The sequence below is a fragment of the Temnothorax longispinosus genome, chromosome 1, assembly GCF_030848805.1.
Source record: "Temnothorax longispinosus isolate EJ_2023e chromosome 1, Tlon_JGU_v1, whole genome shotgun sequence".
Taxonomy (NCBI): Eukaryota; Metazoa; Arthropoda; class Insecta; order Hymenoptera; family Formicidae; genus Temnothorax; species Temnothorax longispinosus.
The window spans coordinates 9838229-9854812 of NC_092358.1; the positions used below are offsets into that span (position 1 = coordinate 9838229).

The window sequence follows — 16584 nt, forward strand, 5'->3', positions numbered from 1 at the left end:
GCAAGCTTGCGAAACCGCGTCAAATAAACGGGAGGCGATGTCGCCACCGCCCACTTTAATATTCCTCGTTTCCATAAAAATATGATGTTCCTTGAGAATCTCGAGACGAGAAGATTCACCACGAACACCGCTTGACCTGCGACGAAAATCGACTTGGATAACGACAGATCCAATGAGACTACCCGTCGATGCAATGCTTGTCTCTATCGAATAAAGAAGCTACTCCCGTTATCTTTGCATCATGGTAAAAACAAACCTGACAGTTAACGTCTGCAGGCATGACAGCTGAATACAGAGTATGTCGTATAAGCGTGAAAAGAAAGACCTTGAATAAAAAGACTGGAGATAACAATACAATTATTATTAGCAGATGAAATAATTTTATTTCATACAGTACATTATACTAACCACATCTCGAATATTTCTCACTAAGGGAAGAAATCTAAAATAGATATTCTTTTTAATGTCCTTTAGCTTCATTATATTTTTTTTATTAATGCGTTATAATTGTTTATCAAGTCAGCGTGATCTTCCTCAATCCACGTATATACGGCAGAGGCAAAACATACAGCCCCTGTGTTATAAGGGGTGGTCTCCGGGACTCGGCGGAGGGCAACGCGGGTGAACGGGGCGGACGGTGGCGCGGGTCATGAGTGGGTGGTGAATATGCAAATGTAATTGATATTACTTTTTAAATATTCCCCACTCTACCCGACGGAGAGAGGGGCCACCCGTCTGTCGCTCGGTCGCTCGCTTGCAGCAGAGGGTGCGCCTGCTTTATACACTCTTACTCTAAGTGCCTTTTACCCCCATGCCGACAGCCTTCCACCCTCCCCCGTTCGGGCGACTGCAACGTGCGGCAGCGGCCCCGTAAGTAAAGGTAATTAATAGACCTCGAAGACCTATCGCGAGATTTCGCCGGATAACCGGCGAACGGGCTGTAGTTACCGGTGGACCGTGGCGAATTATCGCGTCTCGATAATTTGCGAAATTTCACTTCTGATAACGCCTTTGTAACTCTCGATTGCGTGATTTTGTAATGAAAGAACGTGTAGAAATTAAAATACAAAAAAAGAAATGAAATTTTTATTGAGATATATCCAGTTGCATAAAATTAATTTAAAAGTGGTGAAAAAATATCCTCGACAAAAATATTATATAATTGTAAACAATATATGGGATGCTCATAATATTTATTATGAAAGTGACTACATTTTTTGCGATTTAAATAAAGCCTAGATCAATAATTAAAAAATATGACTTTAATGTCTGTGTCCGTGTGTTCATGTTATGTGTACGCGTGCAGGAACTTTTATAATAGTTATATACAATGCAATATGTTGATTCTCGACGCGTAATTATGCAGCAATAGAAATGGCCGTTATAATAATTAATTTATCAGGTGCGATATGGAGTTTATAATATAGGAATAATTAATAGATCAGAATGATACTCTTATATCTGCATTCGTGTTAATAGTCATAAGGGATTTAGCAATTCCGATATGAGCATAACTCTCGTTCACTTTTTCAATCCGTTCCGTCAAACATCATTTCTCCCCTTTCGGATTGATCTAATTCTAGCTAGTAGCAAAATCTACTAAATTATCATACATTAATTTGCACACAATGGACAATGAATTTATTAGTTAAATACACTGCGTTGACGCTACGCTAATTATAATTTATGGTGCAATAATAGACACGATCTATGATTGCCGAATGGAATGCAAGAGATGTAATAATCAAGAGGCCATGACAAATCATTGCATTGCCGAAGATATAAAATCACTGTTTACAAATCAACACTTCAACTGTCCTAAATAATAATCCAAAAAAGCATTTTTGTAACCCTATACCGTTACATGTCGAAGACATCACTAATTAAATCAAGAAGTCTTGATATCTTGATATAATTACATCAACGTACACGCTTATAGAAATATATTTTGCAGTCAATTTTCAAGAATTAGTTATTGTCAATTCTAAAACGGCACATCTTTATTGCAAGCATAGAAGATTGCGTCTTATCATTGAATATTTTGACATTAATCCATCTTCAACTGTTTAATTATCTTAGTGGCATAATATCATGACATTCTTTCTATGAAAAAATTCGTAACTATAGGAAAGATGCGGATATCACAAACGTTACTTTAGCACGACTACCGACGGCAGAATTCTTCTAAAACGAGTGCAAGAGAGGTGATGAGCTCTCGTGTACACCAACTCGTGACGCATATATCGAATTGAATACTACGAGCAGATATGGGGAGACCCATGAGTATATCTTTTCTCCATAAATCTACCACCCGCTCGTGTACAACAGTCGTGGCCGATCAACGTTAAGTACGACGTTAAATACTTAATTCGACCGAGTCCATAAAATGCGGTTGCCGACGGCAAAAAAAAAAAGCGATCGATCGCCGCATTATCGTCGCGTACAAAAATTTTTTTAATTCGATAATCAATTAAAGATTTCCCCGAGAATATTCGCAGTTGTAATATTGTAGTGAGGGCACACTGTACATTCTGCCGTAAAAAATGTATAACAGCGAGCATTCCCAGTAAATATGTTTAGTGACATTAATTCCATTCAAGATTAGTCCGAAACTTTGATGTTTAACAGCGGATATTATAATAAATCGTGTACGAATTGAGAGAATTTGTTTCAAAAATAATGACACAGCAACGAGCAAGATATTTCTTACATTTAGACTCCGAGTCTAAAATTCAAAGTCTATTAATAGCAATATTTCTTATAATATAATCTCGTACGCACGGCATATAAGGTGTATCTCCTCCCAAATATAGCTGGATCATTAGAATACAATGCAATCGTTCTTGCATCTCGACGAAAGTAATCCTTTTTCCTGCAACTCTCGCCGCGGTTTTACATTATCGCGAATTCAATTCGAGCAGGTGTCAATAAGATTTATGATAATTGGCCAGACTGTCGAATAATTAGTCGAGAGATTCGTATGTCACGGCACGCGTTATAGAACTCCACGGGTCCCACGGTTAGCACTCGCTCAATTAAATCGCTGGGATAAGTGTAACTTAGGGGTCGCAATAACGAGCGTGTTTTCGTATAGCGATAAAATATGGCATAACTAGACACACGATCCGTTGCGACATTAAAAATTTATGCGCCGAACACGTAAGCACGTACGTAAAGGACTGAAACGACGCGACGGCCCCGCACTCGTTGAATAACGAACAGCGAAGGAGTCTCGTAAGGATTTATGACCAATTACGTGGTGATTTGAATTCGCGGCATTTAGACAGCCGACGATGATTAATTAATTGGCCGGCGCTCGCATCGCGATACAACGAGTTAATTGTTGTTTACGCTTATTATGCGGCATAATATTATCACGTTTGATGATCGATAAAATTTCGTGCACCGCGCCGACGGTTTTCGACGATTTTTCGACGAGAAACGAATGGCGAACAAGAGCGGATTTATCATTTTCCTGTCTTTTTTTTTTTCTTTTTCCTTCGTTCCGCCAAATAAATGCGGAATTAATTTGTAGCGAATTCGTTGACGATTGATGATTATTATGCAGAATTATACAAAATTACCTCGATTTTCGCGATTTATTTTGTTGCCAGCGGTATGTAATATTGAAATAACGCGCGGAACAGACGCTATGGTCACCGACGACGTAGGCGTTCTCATACAAGCACGGTGCTCCATCGAGCGTGCACACCGTCGGTGATTATCGGGCTTCCTGTCGCACCATTTCAAAATGGTGGGTTATCTAATAGTCTTTGCGCCACGCAATAGCGTTCGTTTAGCGGGCTGTAAATCGTATAAAGAAATAATTTCTTTCCCGCGGCGTCACGTTACCATGATGCGTTCGGGAAAAGACCGATCGTTCGGCGATACTGCTACTTATCGGCCTGTCGCACGAGTGAATCTCACACACTCGTGCGTATATTACGCGTATCGCGCGCGTGTGCGCGTCTAGGCGCGCTCATAATTGCACATCAGCGCGAATACAGAGGCAGCGGAGTAATTATCGCGTTTCCTGTCGTACGACGCGCGCAATGGCGAACGCCACGCCGAAGATGCACACTTCGCCATTGCGAATTCGCCTTCGTTAAAGCGTACAGATGTTACGTGAGATAATTTGACGCGATCGAAAATTAACTCCACCATTTTTCTCATACAGATTTTTTTTCCTTTCTCAAACTAATTGCCGCGTCCAATGAGCAAGGAGAGGAGCCGAACGATAGAAGGACTTAAATCAATAGGCGAGATGACCTATCTCGTAATTATGCCCGGTTATCCTTCTCGCGCTATCGTCGCGATCGCGATAATTATTATTGTCGGCAGTGTATCTCGGTATCGGATGATAACCGGGTGCGATGTTTGCCGATGCCGCGCGATGGAATTTTAATTTCCGCCGCGGTGACGTGGGAATTGAAATAACATTACGTAAATAATGCACGTACAATAATAATGTACTTTTACCGTCATGATTTTACACACAGACACGCGCAGTTGCAGACTAAATGTGCATTCGGTCGTGTGTTCCTGATTTTCGAAAACGGAACTCCGAGACCAACATAGACTGATTAACATTGATACGATCTTTAACAAAACACTTCATAAATACTTAAAACAACCGTTTTACAGGTTTTAAAAACCGTGCAATGGAATACTATGAAACGGTTTTTCATTATTAAATTAATAAGGTTAATTGGGCTTATCTCGAACTTCAGCCAACTTCAACGAGTGTTTAAAGAGAAATCCAATTATTTGCATAATATATTTTAGCGTCTTTTATTTCGAACGGTAATCCTTCGGATCTAAGGAGATTGCGTTGTATGTGAAAGAAAATTATAACAATCGCGATTGGCGTGATTTTTTTGCGGCTCTTCGAATCCCTCAGCCGCTCCGGAACCAATCGGCGCAAATCGGCATGGCGGTGCGTATCCGGTGCGAGCCCCACATACCGCTGTGACACCTATCTAACGCTGAGAAAGTCGCTCGCCATCGCGAATAAGCCCGAGCGGAAATCGCCGTCGGGTACGTACCGCCATCGCGAGCAACAACAACAACAACAATAACGACGACGACGACGCGGGGTCGAGGGGGGGAGCACTACGTGGTGCGCACGTAGGTCGCACACCCACACGACGTCGTTGCCGTACATACGTGTGGCACGAAGTTGCGTGCCGCGGGTAATTACCGGTTTTCGCCGTGGTAACGCACCAGCGATGGCGGATCCGCCTGCGTATAGCCGCGGCAGGATTCAGGCATTCGGGCATTCGGGCGACGCCACCGGCACACACGGTGTGTTCCCGTCACACCGTTGGTTTCAACGCCAATTAAACACCCGCTTGTCAAGGAGACCAGGGGGGCCGTGCGCGAGGCGCGAGGGGCCCACCGTCGTCGCCGCCGCCGCCAGCCACACCGCTCGATTCCCTGCGATTCGTTCGCTGTCGCACGCGATGCGCTGCCGGGCGTTATTATTACATGTCATTGCCACCCACGCGATGGCGGTTTTGAGAGAACGCGGGAGAAATCTACGTGGGAAGTGAACGCGCGACGAGCGAATTGCAGATGCTTAGAATCTGAACTGAATTCGATTGTATCATATATGACATTGCGTTATAAAGTTGCTTTTCTTGTATTTCAAAAAATAAGAAGAAGATATGTATAAATTAAAGATATAGAATATAATGATAAGATATAATAAACCCTTTGAGTATCATAACGTGATAAAATAGATTAACATTATGTATTTGTACGTCCGACTATAATTGTATCATAGATTTTCCCGGAAAATCGGACGGTGTCCTCCAATTATTATCGCATTTCAATATTGACTATTTTAAAAAAATCAGGTGACTTAAAAATTGAGTAGAAAAAACGTATGTAATCGTAGACACGAAAAGAGTCGTGAAAGAAAACGGGGCAACGACGGTCGACGTCGCGTCGGCGCAGATTTCCTTCGCGCGCTATCGCGCGGCATAATTTTCCAGGCCGGAAACGTCTGAAGACAGAATAAGTATGCACTTGTTTAGATGAAAGGAAAGGCGGTAGCTGCGCGTTTCTGCGATACGCCGTGGATCGTCGTAAATCCTCCGCAAGGCCTCCGGCGCGCTGCGTGCAATTAGCGCTTATAACGAAAAATATGCGGGGAAAGTAATATCCGCGATAACGGACCACGTCGCGCGCGGAATAAAATTTGCCCCGCGGGGAACGTTGCGACAAATGTCGTTCGCGCGTTGCGTATAACCGCGCGCGTTTTCCAGTGCGTATCGTCCAATCACGCCACGCACCTGGATTTTTCCAGCCACCCCCTGCCGTGTCCAATCGCGAGAGGGAAAAATTGCGAATGCATATAGGTCGCGGCTGAGTAGGCAATACGCCGCGATAACGGCCGCTGTGCGTGCCCCGATAAAAAATATGTCGTAACGCGCGTCAGTTGTGAGCTCGCCTTGGATTTACATGTCGACAAAGAGGAAAGAGAAGGAGGGAGGAAAAACGTTTCGTGATAACGCGAGCCGCGGATTGTTTCGCGAATCGTTAGGGCTGCTTAAGTACGACGACATCGCGCGGTGCGCCCCGTAATTGAGCAGGTAATTATTCCTCCGTTGTGCCGTATTTTTCCGTCGCATTTTTATGCGCCGCGATATTATTCAATTTAGATTATAACATTTTATGCGAAGCTTCTATTGCGATGTAACAGTCGATTGCTTGTCACGATTAAGCGCTCCATTTATGTCTACGTAATTTCTGGCTTGAATATGGTAACTTATGATTTTCTAAATATTTCATTTGTTGGTACGAACATTTCCATTGCACATTACGAAAAGCCTTAACGAGAAAATTAGTGTTGTCGGTTATAATATATCGTAAATGGTAATTTTATTAAGGGATATTATGGAATATATGTAGAAAATCTTTATTAACAAAAAAAATTAATTATTTTCGTGATTAGTGATTACTTATACTTATAAGTTATTCAGTATCATTTATCAGGATCATGAAAACATCGCGTTCAACTTGCGCTCGTACGAGAAGGACGTAAAGAATGGTCAATTTCAGAATATTACATGCTAGATAAGTAGTTATCGCTCGACTGACAGCGAGTGTACTAAAATAAGACTGCCTTTTATCGGCGATTTGTACCTGTCCGAGCCAACCAATCATTTTACTCATCGTCCTCGACATGCCAAGTTCGCAGACATGGAAACTTTTTACCATTATCTTTATCGCGATCTGCGATGCAACACGATGTCAACATTGTCAAAGTAGAACGTACCTTGGCATACTATCGTCAGAAAAAAATGCGTCATACGTTTACCATACGGCTTTATCGCTTGCAGACTTCTTCAGGAAAAAGACGAATACATTGAGCAACTATGAAAATCCGCCATCTATCAGATTTTAAAACACGCCGCTAAACGCGAAGTAAAAAAAAATCATAAATCTTTGTTTATAAAATAAAGGTACAAATCGTAAAGAAAAGGTATATATATATATAAAGTATTTTCTAAGATAAAAATAATGTTTAAAATGGAGCACCTATAACTGTCGTCCTATGCCTTTCTTACAGTTCTAAATACAGACAATGATGGTCGAATTTGCAGCAAATAGATTGTTTAAACTTTTAAAGACGCGCTCGATGAAGCGGAAGCGAAAGCGCCGCAATGAAGATTCGATAGCATGACGACATCTCAGTAAATTAGCCTAAGCACGGGGGTAAGGGCGGCTCTTCTCGCCCCCTGACAATCAGCCCCCCGTGGCTTCGGCACCGTCGATTCAACGCTGGTTTTAATCACGTCGCACAGTCATGGGGCGCAGCCGTGCTATCACCCATGGGGCCGTTTCGCCGAAACACCGGGCCGCTCGCGGATTATCCGACTGCTTTATTAGCGCCATTCGTGTCTTCCGCCTGCTCTTTTCCCCGGCTACCGAGACGAAAATTATAAAACGCGTACCTCGCGTGCCCGCGTCGATCGCACGATCGTATGGCGTGCAATCAAGGGCGGTTTAAAGTTGCGGTTTTACCGTTACAATTGGAATTCCGGCAAATTATAGTCATAACGACGTTTTACCCTCGCTCACGGCCGTGGTCACAATTTATGTTTTTATTCGTTACGTATCAACGTGTCGTGATGTGCGATTGCTCGACTCTTTATGGCGTTTTATAACACCGTCGTGACCTTTCATCGCTGAACAACTGTACCCTTTCTACCTTAACGAGGATTAGGACAATAATTCTAAGTCATAAAATAATTGTTATATGTTATTAATATAGTATTTTTTTCCGTTAGACATATAGCTTATAGAATCATATTATTCGTTACGCGCGTATTACACGATTTTTTTCTAAATAAAATAATTTTTACTGCTAATTAGGTAAAATAATGTTTGTATCTATGTAGAATTAGTTTGCTAAAATTAATCCTTACAATGAATAATTTTCTAATTTATTTTCTCCTGTCGGCTCAATTGTATTAGAATAATTTAGAAAAGTGGCTTGCAGAACATGTAGGTCTCGATATGACCTCTCACATATTACAAGCAGAAAACCGATACTTCTCGATATAGATTCCATGCCGCAATCATGCTATGAGTTCTGCTCTTGATGCAGAGCCGTTTATGATTCGATTTGCATGTTTGATAAGATCCGCATTGCTAGGATAATGACCGTTAGACCTTAAAAGCAACGCGTGTGACGTTTAAAGCGGAAATTACGCTTACGAGCACAGATAATAATCGTTTCCGACAATGCCTACAAAAACGTCCTCTTTCTCTCTCTCTCTCTCTCTCTCTCTCTCTCTCTCTCTCTCTCTTTCTCTCTTGTTTCGGTTTCCGTAATATCCAAATCTATTGCGTTTTCAAGCGCACACACACTTGAAGCAGTTATGTGTTTCAAAGAGATTTATATGTTCCGGTTGTATACATATAATAAGAGATACGTACGTTTACTAATTGTGGTTTACTTTTATGGAAATACGCCGAAATATCTCGAAGTATATTTTTCGTACGAGAAACGTGATACACGTATGGAAAGAAGAAATAAATGTTCGCGCGGATCAACTGTTCGAGGTAGGAAATGCATGATCAATTTATAGAAGAAATCGTTATTAATACCTCGCAGATGAGATATGTCGACGTCGCCGACGGCGCCCTTGCAATCGGAGCCGCCGCTCGGCTTCTCCTGCTTCCGCGTGACGTCTCGTGGAAAACGCAACCACACTTGCATTCGCGGCGTATATCGTGGCATCTTGATAATCGACTCCAGTTGTTCTCTCTGCGTGCCACTATCCACCCTGCCTGCCTACCTACGCAACAACGGAGATTGCTGGTCAGGTCGCGATACAACCGGCAGATAAAGGTGGATGGTCGATAGTTCTCTCTTTTTTTCCTTTTCTTCTTGCGCGCACGACGGGCTCTTGCGTAAGAGGAAGGCCGCGCACGCTATTGCGGCGCGGATCGGCGTTTCGCACGCTAATTACCCATCGTGCCTGGCAAATGGCTTCCGCGGATTACTCGGGAGCGTGCCCGCTGATAAGGCGCAAATTTTCCGAAATTGACGCGGCAAAATCACAGGATTTCCTTCGCGCGATAACGTAACTATGTCTTCAAGATACAGCGGCTCCGTTTCAACAAATGGAGATAACAAACGGAGATATTACGTTGAGCACGGAAAACCACTTTCATTCTGCTCGATTCAACTTTGAGCGTATAATTATAATATATGATGCATTGACGGATATATATTATGCAGTTCTTTGTACAAAATTATGAAGTTTTAAGTTTTATATAGTTTCTTCAATGCGGCAATTGATTCCGAATTATTTTTTGACAATAATAAAATATTTGTTATACTTTATAAACAAATATACTTAAAATGGTTTTTTTGCGATAAAATGGCTCGGAAAAATATGCGAATTGTCACTCATATATAAGTGCTCTCTTGTACTATTTTACGCATGTCGATTTAGTCGATAGATCGTAATGTAATGCGATGCGTTCTACAACGTCGAATTAAAATACGATGCTTGTCGAAGAATGAAATGGGAGCGATACTTCACGTTTTATCTCTTCGAAAGCGCTTCAAAGACAGACATTAAAATGCGCTCGTTATCGAAGTTTAGCATAACGTTTAAAGTTCAGCGTTTGATATATGTATAAAGAAAGTACCTTGTTACATAAAAGTCTGTTATTATGGACGCTTATCGTAGATAAGTCTCGCAGTTACGTCTCGAGCGAAAATCGAGGCAAAGACAAAGATATGAAATTTCTACCTGGAAAAACTCTAAATTAATCTTTTCAGATACAACAACTCATATTTACAGTCCTTACAGTGAAGTATCCTTAAGACCAACAAACATTTTATTCTAATTTAATCTCATTAAATAAATAAAGAGTCAGATTCTCCTTTTTTTTTACACAGTTTGAGAGGTTTATTCTTCGAGAGATTAACCAACGCAAATAATTTCCTTCTCGTAAATCGACTTCTGAATTTCTCATTGACGACATTAATCCCGAAACTGCTATATTGCCTCTGAACTTAAAATCCGCGTAAACACGCGAAAGGAAGGTACAGGTTATCGAGTCAAATATCGTCCCTGAAACTCGTTTCGCAGTCCCCGAGAGGATTTCGAGGATTTACGTATTTCCTCGTACGGCTGACGCGCGCACCATGCAGACAGAGCAGTCCCGTCGCGAACCAGCCGCGTCGGGCTTCTTTATTAAAGCCCAACCTCGGGGCCTCCCCTTGGCCCCACGTGCCCGAGCTTATCCCGGAGAGACCTTCCATCATTTTAAAGCCAGCCGTGATAAAATTAGACGGACAATTTCATCCGAAGACCTCGAATGCCGCGATCGTGCGGGACGCGCGTAGGTAGGTGACGGTTTAATTTCATGCCTAGGGGTGATTCGACGTCCCTCGACGTACGCGAGCACAATAGGCGCCATGTGCCTATTGCGTTAACAGATTGGCCGAACAGAAATTCGAAATAACTCTATTACTGTTCTCAGGTCGTTGAACGAATTTTGGAAAAATTTTTTTCCGAAGACGTCGAATGCGCTGACGAAACCGATTAAAAGATCTAAAGAGGAAAGCGTCTATCGCAAAGTACGAGATTACAATAATTTAGATGGTTATTTAAAAATATATGAAACTTTCTCTATGAAGCGTCTCACATATCTCGTTTTCGTGAAATATAGCACCCGTTATTACAATTGATAACATTGATGAAAATACCGCAATGAATAAGAATGACTAGATTCGTTTATATTTATGACCGCCTGTCGCCTTAAGCTTTCTCGTCAGAAGCACAGTTGCGACGGAAGTGACATTTATTGCAGCAGTGTGTGCAGCTTGAAGGTAACACGGCAGGTAAATGAGGGGACGCGTAATCATGATATAACTTAACATACATGAAGTGCGCGCCTCGCGACACGGTGTGGATTTAATGCTGCACAGCAATTCGAATAATGACTGAGTCTCTCGCGTTTACTGGGAAAACAGTAGATGAGAGATTAGCTCGATAAACGCATAAAATTTACGCGTCAAAATTACCTCCTTATTAAGTCATAAAAGTTCAAACGCCTTACAATGATGTTGCATATATGTACAACGATGAACAATCCGATTACAATTTAATTGAAATTGAATTAGTTCTGATGCGTTTCGGTGCAATTGTAAACACGTGTCAATAGCGTAATCCGAACGGATCGATTCGTCGGTAATACGTTATATGTTTCCTATAGTTTACACGAATCCGCCATTATATATTATAGGAAACCACCGAACCCCAGCGTTTTGATGAGATCTCGTCTCTCGTCCGGCACGCGCATGAAAGACGAGTCAAGAACGAAGGAACGAAGGAACGAACGAACAGGCAAGCGCGCATGCATTCGCGCACGTGGAATAATAATTAGCCATCGCCAGTGCTGATACACGTTCCACACAAATGACGTGTCAGGTGCAGCTGTTGCGCATCGTTCCGCAATGCGGGCCGATGTGCCTCTCCTCCTCACCCCACGGCTCTCCTCTTCCTCACTCTCTCTCTCTCTCTCTTTTTTTTCCTCTCTCTCTCTTTCTCTCTTACCCACCCCAAAGCTATACCGTCTACTTAACTCCGTTCCACCCTTTGTCTCATGTGGTTTCATAATGTCTCCCCCGGCAATCTCGGGTCCCAAAGTGCGAACCTACATGCGACGCGCGATCGCGTGCTACTTGTCATTAGACTCTCGACTAAAGAACGACTATAGCTGTGTACCTATATACTATAATGTTCTTCACATCGTCCACTATAGTCCCTCTTCTACGGATGCACTTCCTGCCTTCGTGATTAAGAATCATACTCGCGACTTATATATCAACTTATATCAACTTTTCACGATGATAACATGTAATGATTAATACTTTTTAGTCTTGGTTAAATAATAGAGTAAATATATAAAATATTCTTTCATCTCAAAGAAGTTATTCCGCATGTGTTGAAAAAAAAGATTAAAATAAAAAATTCTTGAAAAATTTATACATTTTTATAGAATGTCTTCGTATTTGAAACATTGAGAGAACGAATCCCACGTCCTGAAAGGATATACCTCTCGAGAAGCAGCGAGCCGAACACGAGGAATACGTACAGTTCATACTCCAATTATGAAGCGCGGTGCTAGTTGGAGCATGTCTCGATCGTGCCGCTGTTCCGATTCGAAACAGTTAGATCTGATCGGATCTCATGGGTAGCGGACCGACAGGAATCGCCGGCCCGTTTTCGTGGCAGGACTATCGCGAGGGAGGAGATGAAGGAGCAGTCGGCAACGCGCGGGCAACGGCATTGCGGCATAGGTCGTTCATTACCCCGTTCGCTCATAATCGAGAGGAAGAGACGGAGAGCGGAGTGCGCCGGAATAGAAAAAGAGGTGGGACGGAGAAGAGGAGAGAAAGCGGAATGGAAGCTACGTGGCTTCCCACGGCGATTCGCGGTGGCGGCCGTCACGAATCGCATGACGACGTGACGGCGACGATAGCGACCAGTCGCCGAGGACAATACGTCTCCCTACCCGGGGTTCCGTGCCGTTCCCTCGGCTCCGTTCCTCATCGGCCGCATCATCGACGCTGCATCGCCACGAATATCGGCACTGCGAGACGATGCACGGAGCGCCGAGGGGGAGAAGGAGTGAAGGGGAGGACGACGGTAGTGGCGTGGCGAGAGGGGAAGGTCTCTGGACGCTTCTAGCCTAGATCAAAACCCGTAATCACGACGTAATAATACCCGATCACGGAAGATATTGCACATTTCCCCGGAATCACTGCTATTCCCAGGGAAGATGCCCCCGTCGGGGTTGTTTGGGAGGTCTTACTGTTCCCCGACATGCGATCCCGAATTCACTATATCTCGCGCTCTCTTCCTTCTTTACACACAGCGCCGCTCGACTTTGCCCTGGGTCATATCGCCGTACCCTCTTCCCTTTTCTGTCCTTCGTACCTGTGCCTATAGTACCTGTAGTTTCGTCCCGTAGTTTCCTTTTTTCTGACTCTCGTGACTAGCGATTACGACTTTGCGAAAGACTAACCGATGCCTTCACACCGTTGATTTCATTTCCCAGATAAAGCGATTTTTTGTAGAAACGGTTGCCTTAGGCAAAGATCCTAATGCGATCTATTCAGTGTAAGTTAAAAATCTGTTTCTAAAGACTTTGAAATTGCATGTAAAATTATTACATCACACATATATGGATAAAATAAAACGTACGTTCAAGCACTATAGAAAAAAAAAGAAATAGAAGCAGGTACTCCTTGACTGTTGTATCCAGTAATAATAAAACAAAGTATGAAAATCAAGAAAGAGACAAAGTAGAAGTCATCGTACACGTCATCATTTATTCGTGTGTTAAATTATTGAAAATAAGTCATTGTATACGTCATCATTTGTTCGTGTGTTAAATTATTGAAAATTTAAACGAGAGGTGGAGGCTTTTCCGCGAACAGTTTGCAAATAACTACCCGCAAGCAACATGTCAACTAACAACAAGTATACAAAAGCGAAAAGCCATGCTGGATCTTAATAAAGTTCACGATTGCGATACGCAAAGTAATCTAAATATTTAATCTAGATTAAATCGAGAAGACAGGATGAAGAGAGGAACAGACAGACAGACGGACGGACGGGCGGATGAGATACGGTCGGCACTACGCGGACTTAAACATTGTACGCTTTTTTACACGGTAACTGAACAGTTCGTCGGCCAGCTCGTGTACAGCGAGTTTCGAAGCCCCCGGAGCTGTTAGGCCCAAGATGGGCCGGTGGCTGGTAGCACGTTGGTGGAGGCCGTGGCGGACGTAGGCGGTCGGAGACGGGGAAAGGAGAAAGAGGAGCGTGCAGAGGGGCAGAGGAGGATTGGAAAACAAGGTGGAAGGGTGCCCCGAGCCAGCGCCGTACCATTAATCATCGGGGTAATTCCATAGATGGCTCTTTGCTGTTCGAAGGAGCGAGCGATGCATGCCAAACCTTACCTCGTCCACCGAACGACCTGCGAAAAGACGCATTCGTTTCTGCATTTCGTGCCACCACGAACTCGGCCATGGCGCGTTTTTCGTATCGTGCTGAGGTCCAGACTAATTAAAAGGGCCGGGTAGTTCCGTAAAAACCAAAGAGGAAAAACCTCGTCTCGTATAATCGTTCAATCTGACCAATTAAATGTTTGTTTTAAATCGGAAAGATAGATTGAGTTTTACATATCGAGAGAAAACTAATCTCTGCACAAGTAACTTGTTATATTTGACACTTATATGTTACCCATATAATTATTCTATCTGTGCGTGTGCTATTTTAATATATCTATACAATCATTCTTACCTCGTTACGGAAACACGCGACAAGATTGCCTGTCAATTTAATCTCGAGCCGTGTATTACCCGCGTTCTTTTCACATCTCCCGTATATTTATGCCGTATTACGGGAATATTAACGACACGCCAGCTATCGCTTCGCACGTCTATTAAGATAGAATCGATAGCACATATCTACGTGAGCGTTAATCGAATAAGAGCCAGTTAAGAGGGTATCAGGGAAACACTAGATTTTTTTACATAGATATTATCTATCTTCATGAACTATAATTTACGATTAATTGAATATTTACACTTTAGATTATATATTCCATCTTTTCTCTCACTTTGTCTTCATCACCTGTTTTCTGTAAACTAATGAAATCAGTTACTGTGACAAGTGTGCTATTATTTTAATGTAACGAGCAGGGTGATTGCAACGGAATTCCGTCTCGCGATCGGATCGCCAGATTCCATCTTGCTAAATTCTTGACCAACACAATCCGCTCATCCCTGGTCGCCGATTGCACGAAACACCGATTGTCGAACGTGAAGTTACGAGTTACGATTCGCGGTCCGAAGTGGCGGGAAAAAAATGAAAGGGAGGACGGACGGCGCGGCGGGGCAAAAAAGGGCCAACTCTTTCGGACCTGCGGAGACACGGTGGCCACCGGGCCGTCCGAACGATGTCAGCAGTTTAATCAATGCATTTAGCCGAATTCCCGTCTGGCCCAAATAAAAGGCGAGACGGAGGAGGTTTAAACGCAAAAAACGTTGTGCGCGCGACGAGTCTCGTTCGACCCTCCCCCTCTTCGGCTTCTTTTCGCCGTGTGCTGCGACTTTTGGGACTTCTACGGCGGGCCACACGGTCCCTTCTAGCCGGTCCTAAAGCCCCCAAAGTCGTTAGGTATTCCGCGAGTGTATGCTGCTGTCCTCCCCCTCGTCGCTCCTCCGTCACCCCTTCGTCGCAGTCTCGCGGGAGGAAGACTCTTCTTCGAATAACATATACGTCAGCCACGAAGACGACTGCGAGACGAAAACCGGTGGCTCCACAAATCTTCGGCTTGGCCTTTTCATTCATTGTTTCTCTTTCTTCCGTCCTCCCGAAACTGTCCGCCGCAAAACGCTGTCTCGACGTTGCGCGACGTTATCTACGCTTTATTTTCTCCTTCTCGATTAGTTTTTGGCGTTTTCAATATCAAAGAAAGTTATGAGATTTATAATTTCGTTCTATCTTTCAATCAAACTTTAACAATAATGCTCAAAATTTTTTTATTATAAAGTTAGCGGTTCCTGTTTCATCATTAATAACACTTCGTTTAACATTAAAGGTTTTACTCGAAGTTTATGTTTGGTGAAAATCTACTATATATTAAATATTTTTCACATTTAATACTAAAAATGTAATATTACCTAAATGTCTCATGCAAGTTATATCTGAGGCATAACTGCGTATTCGAGTCATTAATAGTCAACGAGTCGAGCATCCTGTCCACTATCTCGTTAAACATCTTCTAACAGTGGACCTAAAGTTGTTTCGTGAAACGTGACAAAGAAACCGACGGAGGTAAAAGAGATGTCAGCAGGCAATCTTCTCTCTTTCCTCTAAACTTACCCGTCTCGTATTAAAAACGTATGAACTCATAAATACTCTACTCTATAAGGAAAACAACACACATCAACATTATTGTTTTCTCGATTCTATTTTGATTTATATATGCAGTGAAAATATTAATTTATATTGAAGACGAGACGTAAATAAATAT

General features: G+C 42.8%; 1 long non-coding RNA gene across 1 annotated transcript in view; it reads left to right on the top strand.

Moving 5' to 3' along the window:
• The window catches only part of LOC139811061 (uncharacterized), a 153722-nt gene that overhangs the window by 84620 nt on the left and 52518 nt on the right, over positions 1-16584 (top strand). The gene's annotated exons all lie outside the window — the stretch shown is intronic.